Source organism: Mauremys reevesii, linkage group 11, assembly GCF_016161935.1.
Source record: "Mauremys reevesii isolate NIE-2019 linkage group 11, ASM1616193v1, whole genome shotgun sequence".
Lineage (NCBI taxonomy): Eukaryota > Metazoa > Chordata > Testudines > Geoemydidae > Mauremys > Mauremys reevesii.
The window spans coordinates 21,910,117-21,930,604 of NC_052633.1; the positions used below are offsets into that span (position 1 = coordinate 21,910,117).

Sequence of the window (20,488 nt, forward strand, 5' to 3'; positions counted from 1 at the left end):
GTCACTTTTCAGAACAGAGCAGCACCTCGCTGAACTAATCTACTTTCTCTGTGACGCTAGCCGGTTTCAAATGACTGTTGATTAATACAGGCGAAACTTGTGATTTCTGATGGACTGGAAGCAACATCACATCCTAACCTGCCCTTCACCCTGGAAAGCAGGAGGGACATGGCATGCTGCCAACATGTCCTATAGGCACATGTATCTAAGGGTGAAGAAGAAGCAGGACTTGCCCTCTATTCAATATTGAAATGTAGTGCATTTCCAGAATCCACTCTTTGAGCTAGTAGAGAACAGGCTGAAGGCAGCCCCAGCTACCCGGCAGGAGAGCATCTCCTGGCAGTCAGCAGGTTGGCAGCGCGCTGGACAGCACCACTTGGCAGTGAGCAGGTGGACAAAGCAGCAGGAAAGCATCACCATTTGCTCTGTGACTTGACATTAATTAGACAACTATTGGAATCCTGCACACTCTTCAAAGGCCTTCTGTGCCGAAAAGTGTTACACTTCAGCCTGCAAATACCTTCGTAAATGACAAACCAAACCAGAGTTTTCCAAGCAGTGTTATTTTCGTACTTACCTGGAGGATTTCCAAGCCACAAGAGCTACAGAGCTTCTAGGGCGAAGTTGTCTATAGGCAGAAAAATATTGCAGGAGATACTGGGGAAAGTCCTGTCCACAGAGGGAGCAGTGTTCATTGTGCAGTGGTGTTATATGACTTGACTTAGTCAGGACCAGGTTTTCAAAGTGGCCTCCATTTGTCCATGAATGTGTTTCAGGCACTGTGTACGCAGGTGACCTATTGTGTCATGCATATGCAGGTATTAGTTCTGCACAGGCACATTTTGAAAATTTGGCGCACAACGGATCAAGGGCTAGATTTGCAGAAGAACTCACTACTACAGCAGGGTGAAGAACTGAGTTTTCAGTTCACTGGCAGTTCTGACACGTTAAACAAACAAAAACAAAACCCCTTGTTTTGAGTTAAACCAAATGTTTCATTTTGATTATGAGCTTTGTACAACTTTTAAAAAAAAATTAAAAAATCAAATTAAGGAAATTTTGAAAGGAAAATTTGTTTCAAATTGAGAAATCAAAACTTTTCATTTTGACATTTTCAAAACAAAAAAAGTTTCCTCTTCATATTTTTTTTTCTTTTTACACAACCAATTTGATGAATCCGTCACAAATAGGCACAACATTTTGGTATCACCAAAACTCTGTGTGTGTGTGTGTGTGTGTGTGTGTGTTTTTGCCAAAAAGGTTCATCTGTAAATTGTTGTGTAGCTGAGCTCAGTACCAAACATGCTGAGCTCTGTTGAAAATCCAGCCCCAAGAGTACTAGTAAAGAGAGAACTGCAGCTGTCCAGGCTGTATTTAAATGTGAGAGGAAGGAGAATATCAGAGCTCTTCAAGTCTACAGCCAGGAGAATAGGTTGCAGCCTGCCCCTGCATGGATGCCCGATGTTGGCAAATGCCAGGAGCAATCCTTGTGCTCACTGGAACGCTAGGTAAGCACTCCTAAAATATTGCCTAGTGGGGAAAGAGGGGTGTGTTCATACAAAAGCCATCACCCTCACTATCATGATGATGGTTGTTTATGGGGCCTGATTCTTGATGGCACCTCAGCTTAGCCTCCACTTGTGAATGCACGTCTTTGCATTCACTTTTTGTACAGGTTCACGTTCTCTACATTTGAAAATCAGGCCCATTCAGTACTGGCTGATGTTGAACTGGATATTCAGGCTGGAGAAATTCAACCTGAGCTACTGTAATACCCCTATGGAGACTGTGGAAAGGTAGGCCCAGTCCTTGGCTGGTGGGAATTGAAAGAGCTTCGCTCACTTCAGTAGAGCTCTGTCAATTGATATCTGGGGATCTGGTTCTACAGCTCAGTTCTCTTTGACCTGTGTATAGAGAAGGGTGAAAAAAAATTAAAGAGGAAGTGGATAGAGAGAAGAATCCATGTGATAGAGTGCAGTGCTTTGCTGTGGTGTTTGGGGATGTCCTATCACCGTCCAGTACTAGAAATAGGAGTGGTATTCTATGTTAGTACCAAATCAAAGAAACAGAAAAAGAAACGTCTGTCTTGTACATGGTGAGGAGATGAGGGGATAATTTCTTTTAAAGTGTAATAACACCTAGGCTTTATAATGCTCCCATCTCAGGCTTGACAATTCTTCTGATAGCCCAAATACTATAAATTTAGTTGAAGATAACAGAACAGATGGGAAAAACATATGGTTTGTAGGTAGTGTGTGGTGGTTGATATTTGTGGCACATTAGGGGAATTTATTTTATTTTCTCTGTTTCCTAGTATAACTTGAGATACTTTCTCAAGTGAATTCTCTGTGCCTTTAGGCGAGTTTAGGGTTTTGCAGAGTTCTGTATTTATTGTAGTGACAGCTTTGTTCAAACCGAATCAGCCATTGCTTTGCTGGTGTCCTCTGCCCTTGCAGCCTTCAGTACTCGTACACTGTCTCATGCAGCTCCAATTGGGGTCAATGGATGGCTTTCTATTGACTTTGGTGGGAGCTGGATCACGCCCATGAAAGGCCCAATCTCTTATTCCTTTGTGCACCTAAAATGCCCATGGATTAAAAGTCAGTGGGAGCTTGGATGCACAATAAACAGGACTAAGTTCCCGCAAAAACTTTTCATGGGTGGGGCTGTGTTACTTACAGCCGTCATCATCCTGTGTTTTTAATTCTGCAACAAGAGTTAGATACCAGGAGAGACAATGTAGAGAGGCAATACAGGTGTATTATACAACCATATAGTGGTAGTGAAGGGAACTTCAGGTAAGTGAAAATCTACAGGGCCAAGTCTTGCTTTCAGATGCATGAGGGGGTCTCCCATTCCTTTCGATGAGGGTCTTGCACATGCATTGAGGGTGGAATTTGGCCACTGTTTTGAGGGGCTGGGTTATGCTTTAGCGCACACACACAGTATCAACCCTGATTTCTTAGAGTGGGTGACAAATAAGAGGAGGTAAAACTCAAACCAAACTGAATTTAAACTTTTGGAATTTTCATGCCTGCTTCCGAATTCCCTCTCACAAGATAGGCCAAGGTACTGAAAAGTAACGCCCCCACTCCCCATCTTCACAGATCTTGCTGGAGTCCTACCTCCTTAGTCTCTCATGCATTCTCATCTGTATCTCTGCAGTAACTGCCCCGGTGCTCTCTGTAGGTCAAAGACTGGAGCTCCTGAGTATGGGTGAGGGTTTGCTTCATTGTTTATATCTGTAAATTAAGTCCACTTAATCATCAAACTGGCATGTCTTCCTTTCTGCTCTGAAGCCACAGTCGTGACACTGAACTCCTTTGCACTTTCAGTACCATAATTTCACTGTTATAATCTTCTCCGAGCATTGTTCAGTTCTTGCTGTGAACCCTGCTTTGGTGAGTTTGTCTGATGTCTGCTTGTAAACTCCCTGGTTTTTGACATTGCAGTTAAACTGATCCTGGATCAAAATTTTCCCTCCTGTCTATATCAGTGTCTTCACTTTGGCCTTGTGCTGAATAGCTGAGTGATCACTTACTGACATGGATAGCGAGTCCATCACTCTTATACCTGCTCTGATGTAAATAATGTAGATCAATCACCCTGTGGAATATGTAGCATAGAGTGTATTAGACACAACTTTGCCTGTAACAGGAAGTCCAATGCTGTGTGGGATGGCCAGCTGCACAGAGAAGTGGATGTTAGGATTGATTGAACTGATTCAGCTGAGACGGTTCAGACTTTGCATCCATGCTGGGGACAGGTGAAGATCAGTGAAAAATTTTCTTCCAAAGCTGCGTGTGAAAATATGTAACGTGATGCAAAGCAAGGACTTGATCTTGCAAAAAAATTACACATTTGAGTAGCCTAGTTGGGGATGATCCAAAACCCATTCAGCCAAACCGAAAGACTCGCGTTGACTTGAATTAGTTTTGGATCAGACATGATGAGTTCAATGGGACTACTCATGGTTATAAAGCTACTCTTATGTTGGGGTTTGCAGGATTGAAGATCAGATTTCAATTGGGCATGAGCTCACTATCAACTACCTGTGAGGATGGGCCTCAGGCAAACCAGTATAGATGGACTGGGTTTTCTTAGTAATATAATCTGGGATTAGCAGAATTTTAAAACTATGAAAATGTGTACATGCTGCTCAACCAAGATCCTTAACACTGGCATCTCCCCCTTGAGGCCAGACTTGAAAATTACAAAACTGTGAGGACAGAAAGACCGATCAAAACAGTTTCACACACTGGGCTGGGGGTAGATTCTCCCTGCCACTAGTTTTACATTGATAGGAGTTTTACAGTGGTATAAGGCAGTAGCTCTCAACCAGGGGTCCTGGGCCCACTGGGGGGCTGCGAGCAGGTTTCAGGGGGGTCTGCCAAAATAAACCAGAGAGCAGGGCCAGAGTTAGACTTGCTGGGGCCTAGGGCAAAAAGCCAAAGCCCGAGCCCCACCAAGGGCTGAAAGTTGAAGCCAGAGCAACTTAGCTTCACGGGGTCCCCTGTGATGTGGGGTCCTGCCCTGCTTGTTACCACCTAACGCCGGCCCTGGCTTTTAATCTACTGGATATGCAGAAAAACAGTTGTGGTGACACAGGTGGGCTGTGGAAATTTTTTTAGCATGTTTGGGGGGCTCAGAAAGAAAAAGGTTGAGAACCCCTGGTATAAGGGAGAGCAGAATCTGGGCGGCAGAGACCAAGAGGTTATACTGAAACAAAAAGAACTAAGGCTCTGAAATGCAGGAGCATATTTTGGTCTCAAAGGAACCAGCCCAGTCTCTCGACACTGCAGTATATGCATGTACTGGACGGAGCTGCTGTCATATGGTGCACAGGTGGAATAATTGCTAAAAGTCCACAAATACGGCTCATAGTGAAGGGGCTATTGGAAGCCCTTTCATCTGATTTGAGCAAGCTGAACATTGTGAATCTCTGCCTAGGGAACCCCAAAGATCATTGGTTCAGGTCACATGGTGAAGGTGAGTCTTCACTAGCATACCTTGATACCAATGAAACCAAAGCAGACCTGAAATGTAGGTGGCTAAATAGTTGTCTTGATTTTTTTCAGCAGCGTTTAGCCTAAAAATCAGAGCAGTTATTTTAGATCCCTCAATGTGGATTCATGTGTTTTAATTTGAGGCACCCATTCTCAAAAATTTGGCCCAAGTTTCCTCAAAACGAGTGGAAGAAAATAAGGACTGGATACAATACCCATTGATATAAATGGAAAGCTTCTTAATTGACTTCAGTGGGCTTTGGAGCAGGGCATGAATGAACAGAGTGCATAGAAATGGGCCAAGGTGAAAAGTCCAGATATGGATTTCAACCATCTCATAAGAACAAAGAACAGCCATACTGGGTCAGACTAAAGGTCCATCTAGCCCAGTATTGTGTCTTCTGACAGTGGCCCATGCAAGGTGCCCCAGAGGTATTCATCAAGTGATCCATCCCCTGTTGTCCATTCCCAGCTTCTGGCAAACAGAGGCTAGGGACACCACCCCTGCCCATCTTGGCTAATAGCCATTGATGGACCTATCCTCCCTGCATTTATCTAGTTCTTTTTTGAACCCGTTATAGCGTTGGCCTTCACAACATCCTCCGGCAAAGAGTTCCACAGGTTGACCGTGCATTGTCTCAAAGCTTGAGGTTGTGCAGATCTGAGGTTTTAGTTGGGTCAGTCCTTAATAGGACTTGGAAAGGTCTTGTCACTGAGGAGAGGTTCACCGCAAAGTTTTTGGCTGAGTTAAATCTGCAAGCATGGTGAGTCCTTGCTGATTTTTGCTTGAATGGAGAGCCTATGAACATGCAGCTTTTTGCGAGTGAATTATGATTTTTAAAAAAATTTTTTTTTTTAATAAATGACATTTCACACCAAGCATACGCTCACAGGAAGAGAATGCTCCACGAGTCAAAAATTTAAAAAGTGATTCACTTTAATAGTATTTCACAAAAACATTTCACTTTATAAATGTTTTTCTCAGTGAGAATGTGGAGATAGGGAAATATTCACTAACTAGTCATAGTCTTTAAGTGAGATGTGTTTTCTCAGCTGCAAGCCTGTCTTTTATTCCTAAACATAACTTTATAATTAAAAGGATCTAACAAGTGTGTGTATTCCTAAACTCTGACCCAATTAACATGATTGGTTGTTCTTGACTCCTGGTCTCCATTTCCCTGAACCTTCCATGAGTAAGGTGGAACTAATTGTTGTTTTGCTGCTGACAGAATTTCTACACAGTTCAGTGAAGAATTTTAAGATCACGCAGACTCTGATTCTGCTCTCGCTTATGATGGTTTGTATAACTCCTGGTGGAAGAGAATCAGTCTTATAGTCTCTAAACATCACTCCTCTTAAATAGTTGGCAAGGATGGGCTATATAACATTATTACGGAAATTTAATTTGTGGGACAGTGCAGAATGCCTTACATCTCATAAGCCTTTAACGGACACCTGGTTCCCTCCAAGTTTCAAGAACCACACCTTGCTGAGTCTGTAATAGTCCCTGGGGAGAGCTGCACCTTTAAAGAGATTCGCTTGAATTTCTATTGCCCTGCACCTTGTGAAGTCACTGCATACTGGTGCCAAGTGGGTGCGCTGAACTGTTGTTCTGATCTGGTAACGTTTGCCTACGTGGCACTGCTGTAAATAACTGCACAAGGTACAGGGCATGGAGAATTGGACCCATCAGGCTTGGAGATCCTCACCAGTGTAAATTGGGAGTGAAGGGAGTTATACTGTTGTAAAACCAGTGCAAGAGTGAGCAGAATCAGGCTCATTGGTTTTGTTTTAGACAAGTGGTAAAAACCGATCTCCGGCCACCCGAATGGGAAAATGGTGACGGAAGGTGCAATAAATAGCTCTAAATATAATGGCTTGAAATTGAGCTGGCACATTTTGAAATAGGAAATACATTAGGCCAAGGATTCTTCATCCTCTTCATTCTGCAGAGTGCTTCATAAAGGAGGCATCAGGGACCCACATCCACTCCAACAACCCAATCCCCTAGATTGGTTCCCAAAACATTTCATTCTGCCAGCCACCTGGAGGGGCTCCATGGACTGCTGATGGCCTATGGGCCACAGTCTGAGAACTGCTGCCCCAAGCTAGTCTGTAGGTACTACCCATTGGATATGACAGGTATTAAATAAGCTCTACAGAGGGAATCCAATTATTCCTGAACTGCAACAGACACCCACTGAACATTAAAAATAAACTATTGACCACAAGAGCGATGGAATTGAAGCCTGTCTGTAATTGAAGTTCATTATTACTAAGGACTGGGCTTTTTGTAAACACAGCTTATTAAAAAGTGTGTTTTGTTTGGGTCTATTTATATGGATTGTACATGGGATATTCGGTAGGCTAAACAGATGTGCACACTCGGGGACACAGAGAGAGAGAGCCTGATAGGAAGGGGGCGGAGCTTTCCCTTGGGAGATTGTTTCACAGCCAGTCGGACCTCTGGGCAGGGGCGGCTCTAGACCCCAGCGCGCCAAGCAGGCGCTTGGGGCGGCCGTTTCCCGGGGGGGCGGCATTTGGCTCCGGTTGAGCTCCCGCCGGCATGCCTGCGGCAGGTCCACCGGAGCCCGGAACGAGCGGACCTGCTGCAGGCATGACTGCGGCGGGTCCCGTCTGCCCAGGTCCGCTGGTCCCGGGCTCCGGTGGACCTGCCGCAGGCATGCCGGCGGGAGCTCAACCGGAGCCGCGGGAAGAGTGGACTCGCCGCGGGACCGGGGAAGGGCGGCGCAGCGCTCCGCGCTGCTTGGGGCAGCCTACTTTCTAGAGCCGCCCCTGCCTCTGGGACTGATTGTCCCTATGAAAGTCTCCACAATGAGCAGCACTGCAGTGAATGGGACTACCTGTGCTACCCAAGGTGCTTAAGGGTGTTACTCTGGCCCATTGTTAAGAAACTTGTCCTGATTTTTTTTCCCAGTCCAAGTTTTTTCCTAACATCTCACTATTCTTATAACTGCATTTCATGGCTTGAAATGAGACAAGGTTAGTTGGAGTGGTTGCCCGATAAGGCGGAGGGGAAGAGGAAGAGCCGTCAAGGGGATGGAGCTTTCTGGAGAAAAGGGTGGTTGTGGAGTGAAAGTGGAATGCCTACTGCAGGCTTTCTTGCACCTTCACCTGCAGCAGATAGCCCAGTATTCTGTGGGAGACACAATTCTGGATTAGATGGATTACTGGTGTGGCCCACCTTTGGCAATTCCGGTGTTCCTGTGATTCCAAATCCTTCACTGTCCATGAATTTGTGTTTAAAATGACTTTGACTAAAATGTTCATCCCACTCTAAGGTGAAAACAAGATAAATGGGTAACTGAAATACATCTTAAGGGTGAAATAAAATGACAGCTTCCCAGCTGTACATGTAGATGCCTAATCCCCTTCTGTAAAATCAATAAAACACTTCCTCAAATTCCTCACAATGTAAAAAAAATCTATAAAATTGTGTGTGTTACAACTTTTAAAATCTGGGTTAGAAGTTTTCCGGTGTTTAGTAAATAAGAATAGATTCAAAATACAACCAAAGGCAACGCAACAGAACAAAGGGAAAGGCAGCTAGTGCACTGTGGGAACTAGGCATTAGAGCTGAGACAGCAGGAAGATAATGAATAAATACTAAAGGGGAACCTTTGCTGTACTCTACTTTTAAAAGGCCCAATCCCGCGGTTCTTGCCCAGGTCTGCAGGATAGGGCTCCATGTTTGTCATCAGAAGTGTGTACACAGGTTTAACCATGGATTTTGTACTTTTATGGCTGCTCTTTGATAACGTAAGAGAAAAAATAATCCTTTATAGCCCACTATTATCTGCTTATAGCTTATTAAAGATATAAATGCCAGCAATTTAAATGACTCTGTATTAATTTGTCCTTGAAAAAATATAATTTATAACTAAAAGGCCAACAGAAGGAACTCTTTATGAAACACTAGTGCAACATTAGCTGGGGCAAGTATTATACAGTTAGAAATTTTAAGCTATCAGTTATATTTGGGCAAGGTTTACATACAATGGTTATCTTCTCTGTCTAGTAATATGGATGAAAACTATTTTATTGCTAGCTATTATGAACTCTGCAATCGCTAGGTAGAGATTATAATAGACTAAATACAGTGCACTATCAATCTTAGTTAACATTTCAGCAGTATTAACTCAGTATGCTGATAGCATCTATTGCAGATTGAATGACAATCAAAAGTATACCACAATTAATATTAGGAATAAACGGTCAGTTTTCATAGTGGAGAGAAGTAAAGAGCGGGGTCCTCCAGGGATTTGTCCTGGGACCAGTGCTGTTCAACATATTCATAAATGATCTGGAAAAAGGGGTAAACAGTGAGTTGGCAAAGTTTGCAGATGATACAAAATTACTCAAGATAGTTAAGTCTTCACAGTCTGTTTTGGACTTACAAAGAGAACTCACAAAACTGGGCAAGAAAATGAAACATGGAACAGCTGAGGAGAAATTAAAAAGACTGGGACTGTTCATCTTAGAAAAGAGATGAGTGAGGACGGATCTGACAGAGGTGTGGAGAAAGTGAATAAGGAAATGTTGTGTTCCCCTTCCTATAACAAACAAACCAGAGAGTAACCTAATGAAATTAATAGGCAGCAGTTTCAAAACAAACACAAAACACATTCAACCTGTGGAACTTGTTGCCAGGGGATGTTGTGAAGGCTAAAATGTGTGCTCCCGGATTTAAGAATTAGGTATGTTTTTAGGGGATAGATCCATCAATGGCTATTAGCCAAGATAGTTAGGGATGCAACCCCATGCTCTGGGTGTCCCTAGCCTCTGATTGCTGGAAGCTGGGACTGTATGACAGAGGATGGACCACTTGATTGCCCTTAATTGCCCTGTTCTGTTAATTCCCTCTGGGGCACCTGGCATTGGCCACTGTTGGAAGACAGGATACTGGGCTAGATGGACCATTGGTCTGACCCCATATGGCCATTTTTATGTTCTTTTAATTGCATGCAGTTTGTATAATTTTTCATATATATAATCCTCTGTTTTCTGAAACATATTGCTCTTGTTCAGATGTAAAATGTTGTAATTTAACTGTGCAGACTATTATAATTTTCTTGGAGGACATTTGTATGAAGCCTTCTCTAGGTGTGGCATATTTTCAATTAAATGTGTATCATAGGGGTTTGACTGTGTTTTGTGTTGTCTCCAGATCTCTGGGATTAGACCCTGTCAAAACAATGGTGTAGCAGGACTCTACTAAAGGACTTCCTCATCACAAGTGCCCCTAGAAATTACATTGCAATTCGGAGGGTTTGTGTGCTGTAACCCGCCCCGAGGTGCCCACATTACTAGCTGGTATACATTAGAGTGGCCCTGAGGTTGCTGTAATGCATAGTGGGGGTTAAACCAGTCTCCTGCAACCCAGGGGTTGGGGGAAGCACAAAAGTGGCCTATACTCACCTTGGCCACCTCTCTCCACAGGTACAGCTGAGGATTTGTTTGGCTTCTTTCTCCTAGACAGCAGTTAGAGTAATTTCTTTCTTTATGGGGTTTAATGCCCCTTCTTCAGTGGGACATAACTACATGCTTAATGCCCTCCTGAATAGGGATGGTGCCTGAACCAGACCTAGGTTTGTTCTCTGCTCTAATAAGGCTGACTAATTTTTCAGTATTTGTCCTTCCTTCAGTGTGCTTCCACTGCCATCAAACTGTGTTAGTGTTGATCAGATTTGGTATGTAAGAATTCCAGAAAATCTCTCCGTCAGCTCTCATGACTAATGGTACAAGAAGCATATGGGAGTAAGTGGGCAGACCTTTAATGTGGTCTCTGTCCCAACTTGGAAAATCAGTCACTTCACTTAAAATAGTCTTTGCTGAGCTGGCCTCTTTGGCTGTGTATAGAGCTGGCTGGGAATTTTCTGTTGACATGTTATTTTTTCTTCCAGAGAAAATGTGATTTCTGTAAAATTGAAAATGTTAGTGTTTGCTGAAGGTTTTGAATTTTCCATTGTAAAAATCTAAAAGAAATGTTTCAGGTCAGGTTGACCTGATTCAAAATGTTGGGTTTGTTAAACTGAACCAAAACATTTTAGCTTTGGCTCAGCTGCTGCAGTAGTTATAGTTCATGTGCTCATTTTCATCAATGGGCTGGGCTTCTGGACAGAGTTCATCTCCCATTATGCACTGCAGTCTTCTCTCTGGCTGAGCTGACCCTGTACATTATGGAAGTTTCATGACAGCAATGCATCCTGGGAGAATCAGTCCAGCTTGGGAGAGGGGGAAGAGTGGGGGCATAGGGGAAAATGGGGGGCCTGAGTCCCTTGAGCTACAACTACTGCAGAAGCTCAGGCAGACACAGATTTATGTCAAACAGATTTTAAAATGAAACGTTTCTATTTGGGAATGTCGAAACACTTCATCCCAATTGGAAATGTTGAGTCAAAATGTTTTGACATTTCAGAATTGAAATTGTTCAGTACCGTTTGCTCTATGAAAAATCTCGATATTTCATCTTTATGACCCAGTTCAAGAGAGAAACAAATTTTGAGACAGAGGAATTTCTGGGGAAGGGTGGAAATTCCAATTTTCAATCCACTCTAGTTGTACATTTTTTTTGTTTATATGATGTCAAGTTTACATTTTTTTAATATATATTATGTCAAGTTTAGTTGTGTTTTCCTGCCCAACTCAGATTTTCAGAATTAATGGGCAGGTTTCTTTTCTGGTGTGGAGAAGTTGAGAAATATTTTACACAAATATTTTTGAACTTGTCTGTTCTCTTTCCCTGTCGTCAATCAGCACTGGTTTTGAGGATTGCTTTCATATATTTTCCACCATAGTTCCTTTCCATTATTCTTAGTGTTCTTTCAATGGTCTATGGGCTGATTCTGCAGTGGGAGGTTTGAAAGCATTAAAAAGCCCGTACCCTACCTAGGTAACTTGGAAATATATATAGATTGGCCCAAGGTGCAAAGTAAAGTTCCAAATCTAAATTTTTCCAAGTTTGAGTTGTTCATATTCAGGGGTTTGGTTCATTCAGGCCTATTTCTACTAAACAGCATAAAATACTACACACAATTGTGAGCTGAGATATTTCATTTGGGCTTGGAGGTTACTGTGAAAGTCTGTTTGTGTACCGTTAGGTCTCTTTTTTAGAACCTGACCTCCTCTGTGACCTTCCTGTGTGCTTTCCTCTGGCTCTGTGAGTACAGGCAGTTCCATCTGGACAGTTGTGAACTAGGTAGTGACTTATTTACCTTAATAACCTTGTTCCTATTGTTACCTATGCCTGCGTGTCAGTTTCTCTAGTCAAAAAACTGAGTTCTTTCCAAAACCAGGTCTTCAGCAGGAGTAAATTGCCACAGCTCCAAAGATTTGCATCAGTTGATGATTTAGCCTCTGAGCTGTATCCTGCTGTTCAGCATCCTGTGTCGACTTCCTGCGTTCTGTCTCTGTTCTGCGGCAGCATTCTTTTTTTTTTCATGGTTGCAAAGATTCCAAGGCCAGAAGGGACCATTGTGATCATTTTGTCTGCCCTCCCGTACAGCACAGGCCATAGACCTTCCCCACAATAATTCCAAGAGCGTATCTTTTAGAAAAACATCCAATCTTGATTTACAAATTGGCAGTGCTGGAGAATCCTTGGTAAATTGTTTCAATGGTTAATTGCTCTTATCAGTACAAATTTGTGCCTTTATTTCCAGTCTGAATGTGTCTAGCTTCAACTCCCAGCCACTGAATTGTGTTATACCTTTCTCTGCTAGATTGAAAAAAACGTTATCAGACATTTGTTCCCCATGTAGATAATTTATAGACTGTAAACAAGACACCCCGCAACCTTTGCTTTTGTTAAGCTAAATAGATTGAGCTCCCTTTAAGGCACGTTTTCTAATCCTTTAATCATTCTCATGGCTCTTCTCTGAACCCTCTCCTATTTGTCAACATCCCTCTTGAATTTGGGCACCAGAATTGGACACAATATTCCAATAGCAGTTGCACCAATGCCAAATACGGAGGTAAAATAACCTCTCTGCTCCTTCTTGAGATTCCTCTGTTTATGCATCCAAGGATCACATTAGCCCTTTTGGCCACAGCATAGAATCATAAAAGATTAGGGTTGGAAGAGACCTCAGAAGGTCATCTAGTCCAGCCCCCTGCTCAAAGCAGGACCAACCCCAACTAAATCATCCCAGCCAGGGTTTTGTCTAGCTGGGCCTTAAAAACCTCTAAGGATGGAGATTCTACCACCTCCCTAGGTAACCCATTCCAGTGCTTCACCACCCTCCTAGTGAAATAGTGTTTCCTAATATCCAACCTAGACCTGTCCCACTGCAACTTGAGACTATTGCTCCTTGTTCTGTCATCTGCCACCACCGAGAACAGCCGAGCTCCATCCTCTTTGGCACCCCCCTTCAAGTAGTTGAAGGCTGCTATCAAATCCCCCCTCACTCTTCTCTTCTGCAGACTAAATAAGCCCAGTTCCCTCAGCCTCTCCTCATAAGTCATGTGCCTCAGCCCCCTAATAATTTTTGTTGCATCATACTGGGAGATCATGTTTACCTGATTAACCATCATAACCCCCAAATCTTTTTCAGAGCCCCATAAGTCCCCCATTCTATAAGTATTGCCTGCATTCTTTGTTCCCAGAGCTATACTTTTACATTTAGCTATATTAAAACACATATTGTTTGTTTACACCCAGTTTACCAAATGGTTCAGATTGCTCTGTATCGGTGACCTGTCTTCATTATTTATCACTCCCCAAATTTTGTGTCGCGTGTCGACTTTTTATCAGTGATAATTTTGTTTTCTTCCAAGTCATTGATAAAAATGTTAAATAGTATAGAATCAACCCCTGCCGGACTCCATTAGAAACACACATGATCAATGATGATTCCGTGTTTACGATTAAATTTTGAAACATATCAGCCAGCTTTTAATCCATTTAAAGTGTGCCATGTCAATTTGATATCATTCTCGTTTTGAATCAAAATTTCATGTGGTACTATGTCAAATGCCATACAGAAATCCAAGTGTATCACAACAACACCATTACTTTTATCAACCACACTTGTCATCTCATCAAAAAAAGGTACCAAGTCCTTTTGAGAGGCTCTATTTTCTATAAACACACATTGATTGGTATTAATTATATTACTCTTCTTTGATATTTTATTTTTAATTGAGTCCTGTGTCACCCACTCAGTTATGTTGCCTGGGATTGATGTCAGATGAACGGGCCAATAATTACCTGGGTCATCCCATTTACCCTTCTAAAATATTCCTACGTGTTAAGGAAATGGGTCCATGGGACAGCACTGGATGTGCATTTTGCTTTACACGCGAATGTCTTTTCTAACAGCAAGGCATTGTACTGGACCGTTACCATTTCCTTTACACATGTTGTGATCAAAATCTCTCTTCCTGAAGACATGAGGGGTGAATTGTCAAAGGAGTCTATAGTGGGAAGGACTGCTGCTACTACAGCATTAAATGTTCTTTTAACCTCATTTCTGGTTCATGCTGATGTTCTCACTGTGATTGTGCAAGTGGAAGTTTAAGGTCCCAGGCCCCCCTATTTTTTATTCTAATGTACAAGGCTGGGTGGTAGATTTTACTGAGCACGTGATGGGTGTTTTGATTGCCTGTGCAATCGCTGTATCGCAAGCCTGTAATGAGTTGCTTTGTAAAGCACTTTGAGTATCTTGAGTCTGATCAATGCTATGTAAAGCTGTTTTATGTTGTATCTGCTTTTGTCCAAAAGAGAACTAGCTTTTGACACAGAGAGCACTGGAGCTGTCCAACCCCCTTCAAAGCTGAATGCACCCTGAATTGCTACAGAGATGACTGGCAGCAAGAACAGTCATTAACTGCTGCAGTGAAGGGGGGTACTTAACCTGCCTACCAGCACATACAATTATATCTGCCACGGCTACCTTGGAAAATGCACTTGTCAGTTAAATACATTCAAAAATTCTTTGTAGACCAGGCAAAAGGCAGACCAAATCCAGGTACCATAGCTAAGCTGCTCCACATAGAACTACGCAGCAAGAGGAGTGAAGGGTGACGATTTGAATGTTGTGAAACAGTTTATTTGGTGGCTGTGCCTTAAATCCTACAGTAGAAGGGGATTTCCCAGATGAAAGACCTGACGTGGAGAAAGCCAGTATCTGTTCTCATTTGCCAGTAGCTTTCTCCCAAACAAAACAGGGTGGGGAAGTTGCTATGAAGAGAAAGGTACATGGGGAGGGGGGGACGGTGAGAAATAGGTAACCCCTTCTGCTCCCTGAAGTAGCAATAAGCCCTAGAGAACCTCAAAGTACTATACCAAAGAGGAATAAAATAGGCTTGTTTTGTCTAGTATCCACCTCACTCAGTTCTTGACAGTTTGAGACTTGGATTTTATTCTGTTCATACAGATGGCCCCAGGTCCCTTGCCTCTGCATGGATCCCTGAGGAGCCAAGTTTCAAATTGGGCTCCATGACCTATCCCATGGAGTGGCAAATCCTGCCTTCCTGATAAGGATCTCAGTGCAAATTTTTATCCTTTCCCTTTTCCCTCCCTGGCTCCCAATATTAGGAATGATGATTTGGACCCATAATAATACTTTAGCACTTTGTAGTCACAGATCTCAAGGTGCTTTACCAATGCACTATAAATGTCCTGGCACTACCAGCTGAAATGAAACCCAATATTTAAAATAACAATCCATATTCTTATTTTATAAATGTGTATTTTCTGCTTAGAATCAGAGCACCAGCTGGGGGACAGGCCACTTCCTGGAAGTCAGTGACCAGTTGGAGTTAGAAGCTGTCAGCGGTACCTGAGGCCATCAACTCTCTTAGCAGGTATTAAGTTCCCAGGAAATTTCCTGGCTCCAAGTCTGTGTTGCTTAACTGATATTGCTGCCTTCAGTGTGAGTTGGTATTACTCAGGCATCCTCTTTTTGTATATTCAACTTATACATAGAGCTGGTTGGGAATTTTCCATCAAAATGATTTTTTTTGACAAAAAATGCAGTTTCCACAAAATGTTTTTCTGTGAAGACATGTTGATTTTCTTTCTTTCTTTTTTTTTTGGGGGGGGGGGCAGGGGGCTACATTTTTCGATTTTACAGTGGGAAAATCAAAACAAAGTTTTGTTTCAGGTGCAGTTGGTTCAAATAGGAATGTTTTGGTCTGTCAAACTCAATTGAAACATTTTGTTTAATGTCCAACTAACCTGAATCTGTCTACCTGAGCTGTTGCAGTGCCACATAAGAGTCAGAGTTCAGGTGCCCGATGCCTCCATTCTCCTCTATGAACTGGGCTCCTTACCTGGACTACATCTTCCGTTTTTCACCATGACTTCCCCTCTAGTGGAACCACCAGGGTGCATCATGGGAATCCCATGACTGCTGTGCTATCATGAGGCACTGCAGCAGCTGAGGCATTCTCAGCCCAATATCAAACGGAGCTGAAATGGAACGTTCTGTCATAGCTGGATCAAAAATTGTCAGTACAATTTGTTTTGCAAACAGTTTTTTTCTATTTTTCAACTTTTCATCCCAAATTGGGACAAAAATGGTGAAATATTGGAATTTCTCAAGAAACAGAAATTCTGATGATTTACACTATTAAATGAAGTATGCAAGTTCTGATCCATGGTTTGGATCCTAGAACTGCTCCCCGTTACATTGCTATAAATCCCATGTCTTGTAACTATATTAGTTTACTCTAATGGAATTACTCTAGATTTACACCAGCATGAATGAGATCAGTATTTGGCCCTTTATGTCTATGTTCAGCTAATAAAAGTCATATGAGGGTCTCACTAAATATTTGGCAAATCCAGCAAAACAAGCTCCATAAACTATGCAGGACATAGTTTAATTTCCTCCACCAGCATCTGGGTTCAGCATTATAATTAGCAGCAGATTTCCTCGGGATATAGCAAACAAAGATGTTTATGCTGAATAGCTGTTTGTTAGAGGAGAAAAAAGAGAGGGACTTATATTAATGGAATCAGTCCATATTTTTAGCACAGGTCCTTAGCAGCTAGGGACAGATTTGTAAAGGTATTAAAGCACCTAAAGTTGCAGATGGGCTCCTATTGGGATCTTCAAAACCACCTAGGCACCTTTTGAATATCCCAGTAGGAACCAATCTGCAACTTCAGATGTCTTCAAACATTAAAAAATCTGACCTTAAGCCTTCCTGCCCCTCCTATTTGTTGCTTTTCTTGCAAGAACCCTCTCTTCTGATTCCACAACATATGGGTTAAACCAGCTTGTTTAGATGTATCTCCTAATTTGGCCCTTAGACTTTACCTTTCTTTTTTCTGCATCTTGAATGCACCTCAGATTAGTAATTGGCAAACCTCAAAGAGTTTGGAATGTGGACTCCCTCCGACAATCATCAAAACATTTGGATACATATCCAAAGCTGACCTGGCAAACTTGGGTAAGGTATACCATGAGAACTGGCTTCCTCATGGTATTTTGAGACATGCATTTCCAATCATGGCTGGAAATGAGCTGGGGGGAAATTATTCAGACATCTCAGAATCCGAGAAGGTTTAGTTTGGTTTCTGCTGTAGAAATGGACAATGGTCTGGGTGTGAGACTGACAGAGGAAGCTTGCATCTTTCTTGAATCCAGTTTGCTCCCCCATGATGAAAATATAGCCCTATGTCCACATGGAACCACATTCTGTAGTTTGATCTTTTCTCAGAATATATTCAAGTCTAGTGGATGCATTAGGGGGGCTAGATCTCAGCTAATGGCTAAGGAAGGTTTTGTTCACTTCTAATTTAGAGATTAGCAATACCAGCCAGGATAAAAAGTTCAGTATACTAGTGTAGTGAAAATGTGCCTGCCCTCTGTACTGAAAACTTTCAAGCATGCATTCTGGTGTTGTTAGTTACATGGTCATTCTCATTACTGCTTAACGTTTTCTCAAACTGTGCCAGCAAGAGGATTGCTTTCCATTTTGCACAGCGTTAGTGGTGCTGCCTATGGAAAATAGTTTCCAACATCTCTTGTTCTGAGTGTGCCCCCAATCTGCCCTAGTAACATCGACAACCTCTCATGTTTTCCTTGTTGAGGGTGTATAGAAGGTACTTAATGAGCTGTCAATGCTGATTACACATATGGAAAAGAGTACAGGTTACATGCCGTAGGACCTTATCATGGGGCCCCAAAACGCTATCCACTTCCTAGAAATTTGTAATTGCTGCCCAATAAAACAAAATCTGCCCTTAACTACATTCTGTGTGACCCCCACTGAAATTAGCAATGGAGTCAAGCCCCAACATTCAGATCCAAATCTGGATGTCGGTCATCCCAAAGGTCAGGGTATTTGCTTCTAGGATTTTTGTTCACCCCATTATAAAGATAAGAACTTTCATTTTGTACTACAATTTTGGTCCCAGTTCTGAGTGCCACTCCTGGAGAGGGGTCCAAGTTTACCTTTAATTGAAATCAGTGGGCTTTCTATGGCTGTAAATTGTGTCCAAATATAGCCCGATTTCTGCAGTTAAAGCCTGATCCAAAGCCCAAAGACAGACTTTGCATAAAACAAACTGCCATGGTCTTTTGTTAAAAGGTATTAGTATTTCAGTCACTTATTTCTAAATTTCCTGAAAGTCCATCACTTTGAACTTAGGAGAGTGCAGTGTCTGATCTGACCAATCAACTTGTTATGATATAGTATTGCTCTGAAACAAGTTATAATAAAATTCTACTCTATCTGAAATATCTCTAGCTCAGGTTTTTGGATGATATGTTGGTAATACATGGATCTACAGAAACTCATCAGTAAACTCATGCAGTATGAACAAGGATCTAACTGGTTTCTTTCCTATAGCGTATCTGTAAGAAAGGCTGGTGATAGAAGCAGAACAGTATTATTTTTTTAGTTAAAACATTTTAATTTAATCCCTGCATCACACTGGTATTTTCCAGAATACAAACCAAGTAAATATTCAGGAAAACATGTCTCTCTGTGTGTATATAGCTGCAGTTTCCATAGAGTTAATGTTTAGATTATTTAACAAATAATCCTTGAGCATTTCTTAGTGATTTATCACATGCTTTTCAGACTTTAAACCCAAGGGCCAGATCCTCAACTGGTGTAAATTGATGTAGCTCCATAATAGAGCGATGCTGATTTTCATGAGCTGAGGATCTGGCTGATGGTGTTAAAATGGCTGGTTAATCCAATAAAGTGTAATAGAAACAAATATAGGTTGGGGATGTTTTCAATTCGTAGCCTGTTGTTGCTGTTCTATTTATAGATAGCTGTCTGTTTCTAATGGCTGTTTATGAAGTTGAATATCCTTTGATTACTTTCTAATTACTGAGTCACTGAGAAGTTTGGTGGCACATTTCGGTTTGTGCAGTGTCTGGAGTTCTGAGATTCCTTTGGTTCTTGCCAGTCTGGCTTGAGCGTACAGTACAAATCAAAGGCTCTGCAAAAGGATTGGCACGTGGCCCACATCTTAACAGCAAGGTCATTTCATGGGGCCATCTCCCCACCCATTCATGATGGTGTGATACCCCAGTGGCAATGACAATTGTTTGTGCATTGCTAGACTGGTTCCTCCAGGTTTCCAGTTGCTCCTGCAGGTGTCTAAGCTGTGCATGGCAACGAAGAGCCTGGACCTTGTAGAAGCAACTGGTGACTGGGAGAAGGCATGCTTTGTGAACCACCAGCAAGTGTCGTGTGCCCATAAACCACAGAATGAGAATTGCTGGGACTCATAATACACTTGCCTAGCTTATTGATGAATGAAGGTCAGTTCTGCATGTGAGTTACCCTACTGGGTATAGGACAAAATTCATCTCTTTCTTGGGGTGTTTCCTGAATGGAGTATGTTTGTATTCTGGCTTTTATTTTGTTTAATTCTTCCAGTATTAAATACTGCATGATTTGGATTTGTACATGGGCCAGGGACACTGTCAGGGAGATATTTTTAAAACCTCAAAAATAAATGAAAACAAAACTTTCATTGTACAGCATTTTTGGAAGAAATAAGATTGATTTAATTAACTGCTCTTCCCGTTATTTTATTTTATTTTAAATGTGTGCTTCACCATGCTGCACTCAAGCCTTTGCTAAGTAACTGTGTTATTGCTTCAGGTTATGCCTCTCCCTCCTGCTTTGTTACTCATGTCAGTGAATTACTGGTATGTCTGAAATCAGATCAGCTTTTATGTCAGGAACTTTGGGTGAAATTCTTGTCCCACTGAAGTTGATGGAAATTTTGCCACTGACTTCGGTGGACCCAGGATTTCCCCTTTTATCTTCTCACAGTATTGGTACTGTGGCCTCTAGCACACTTTGGGGCACTATAGAATAATATTAGAAGTCAACACTAACCTCTGTGGGTGAATGGGTTGGGCTGGAGATGTGAGGTCACACTCCATACCCGCCAGTCATGTTCCTTTGGGGCCATAGCAGCACTACCAGCTGCTCTGGTCAGCCCTCTCCTTGTGCTACTTTGGGCTGCCTGCTTTGGGTAC

General features: G+C 42.2%; 1 long non-coding RNA gene across 6 annotated transcripts in view; it reads left to right on the top strand.

The window, feature by feature from the left end:
* The window catches only part of LOC120374902, a 172,970-nt gene that overhangs the window by 55,771 nt on the left and 96,711 nt on the right, over nucleotides 1–20,488 (top strand). For all 6 annotated transcript variants that reach the window (XR_005586327.1, XR_005586328.1, XR_005586325.1 and 3 more), the window contains exon 2: nucleotides 15,732–15,833. This is a non-coding gene — a long non-coding RNA (uncharacterized LOC120374902). The remainder of the gene's footprint in view (nucleotides 1–15,731; nucleotides 15,834–20,488) is intronic.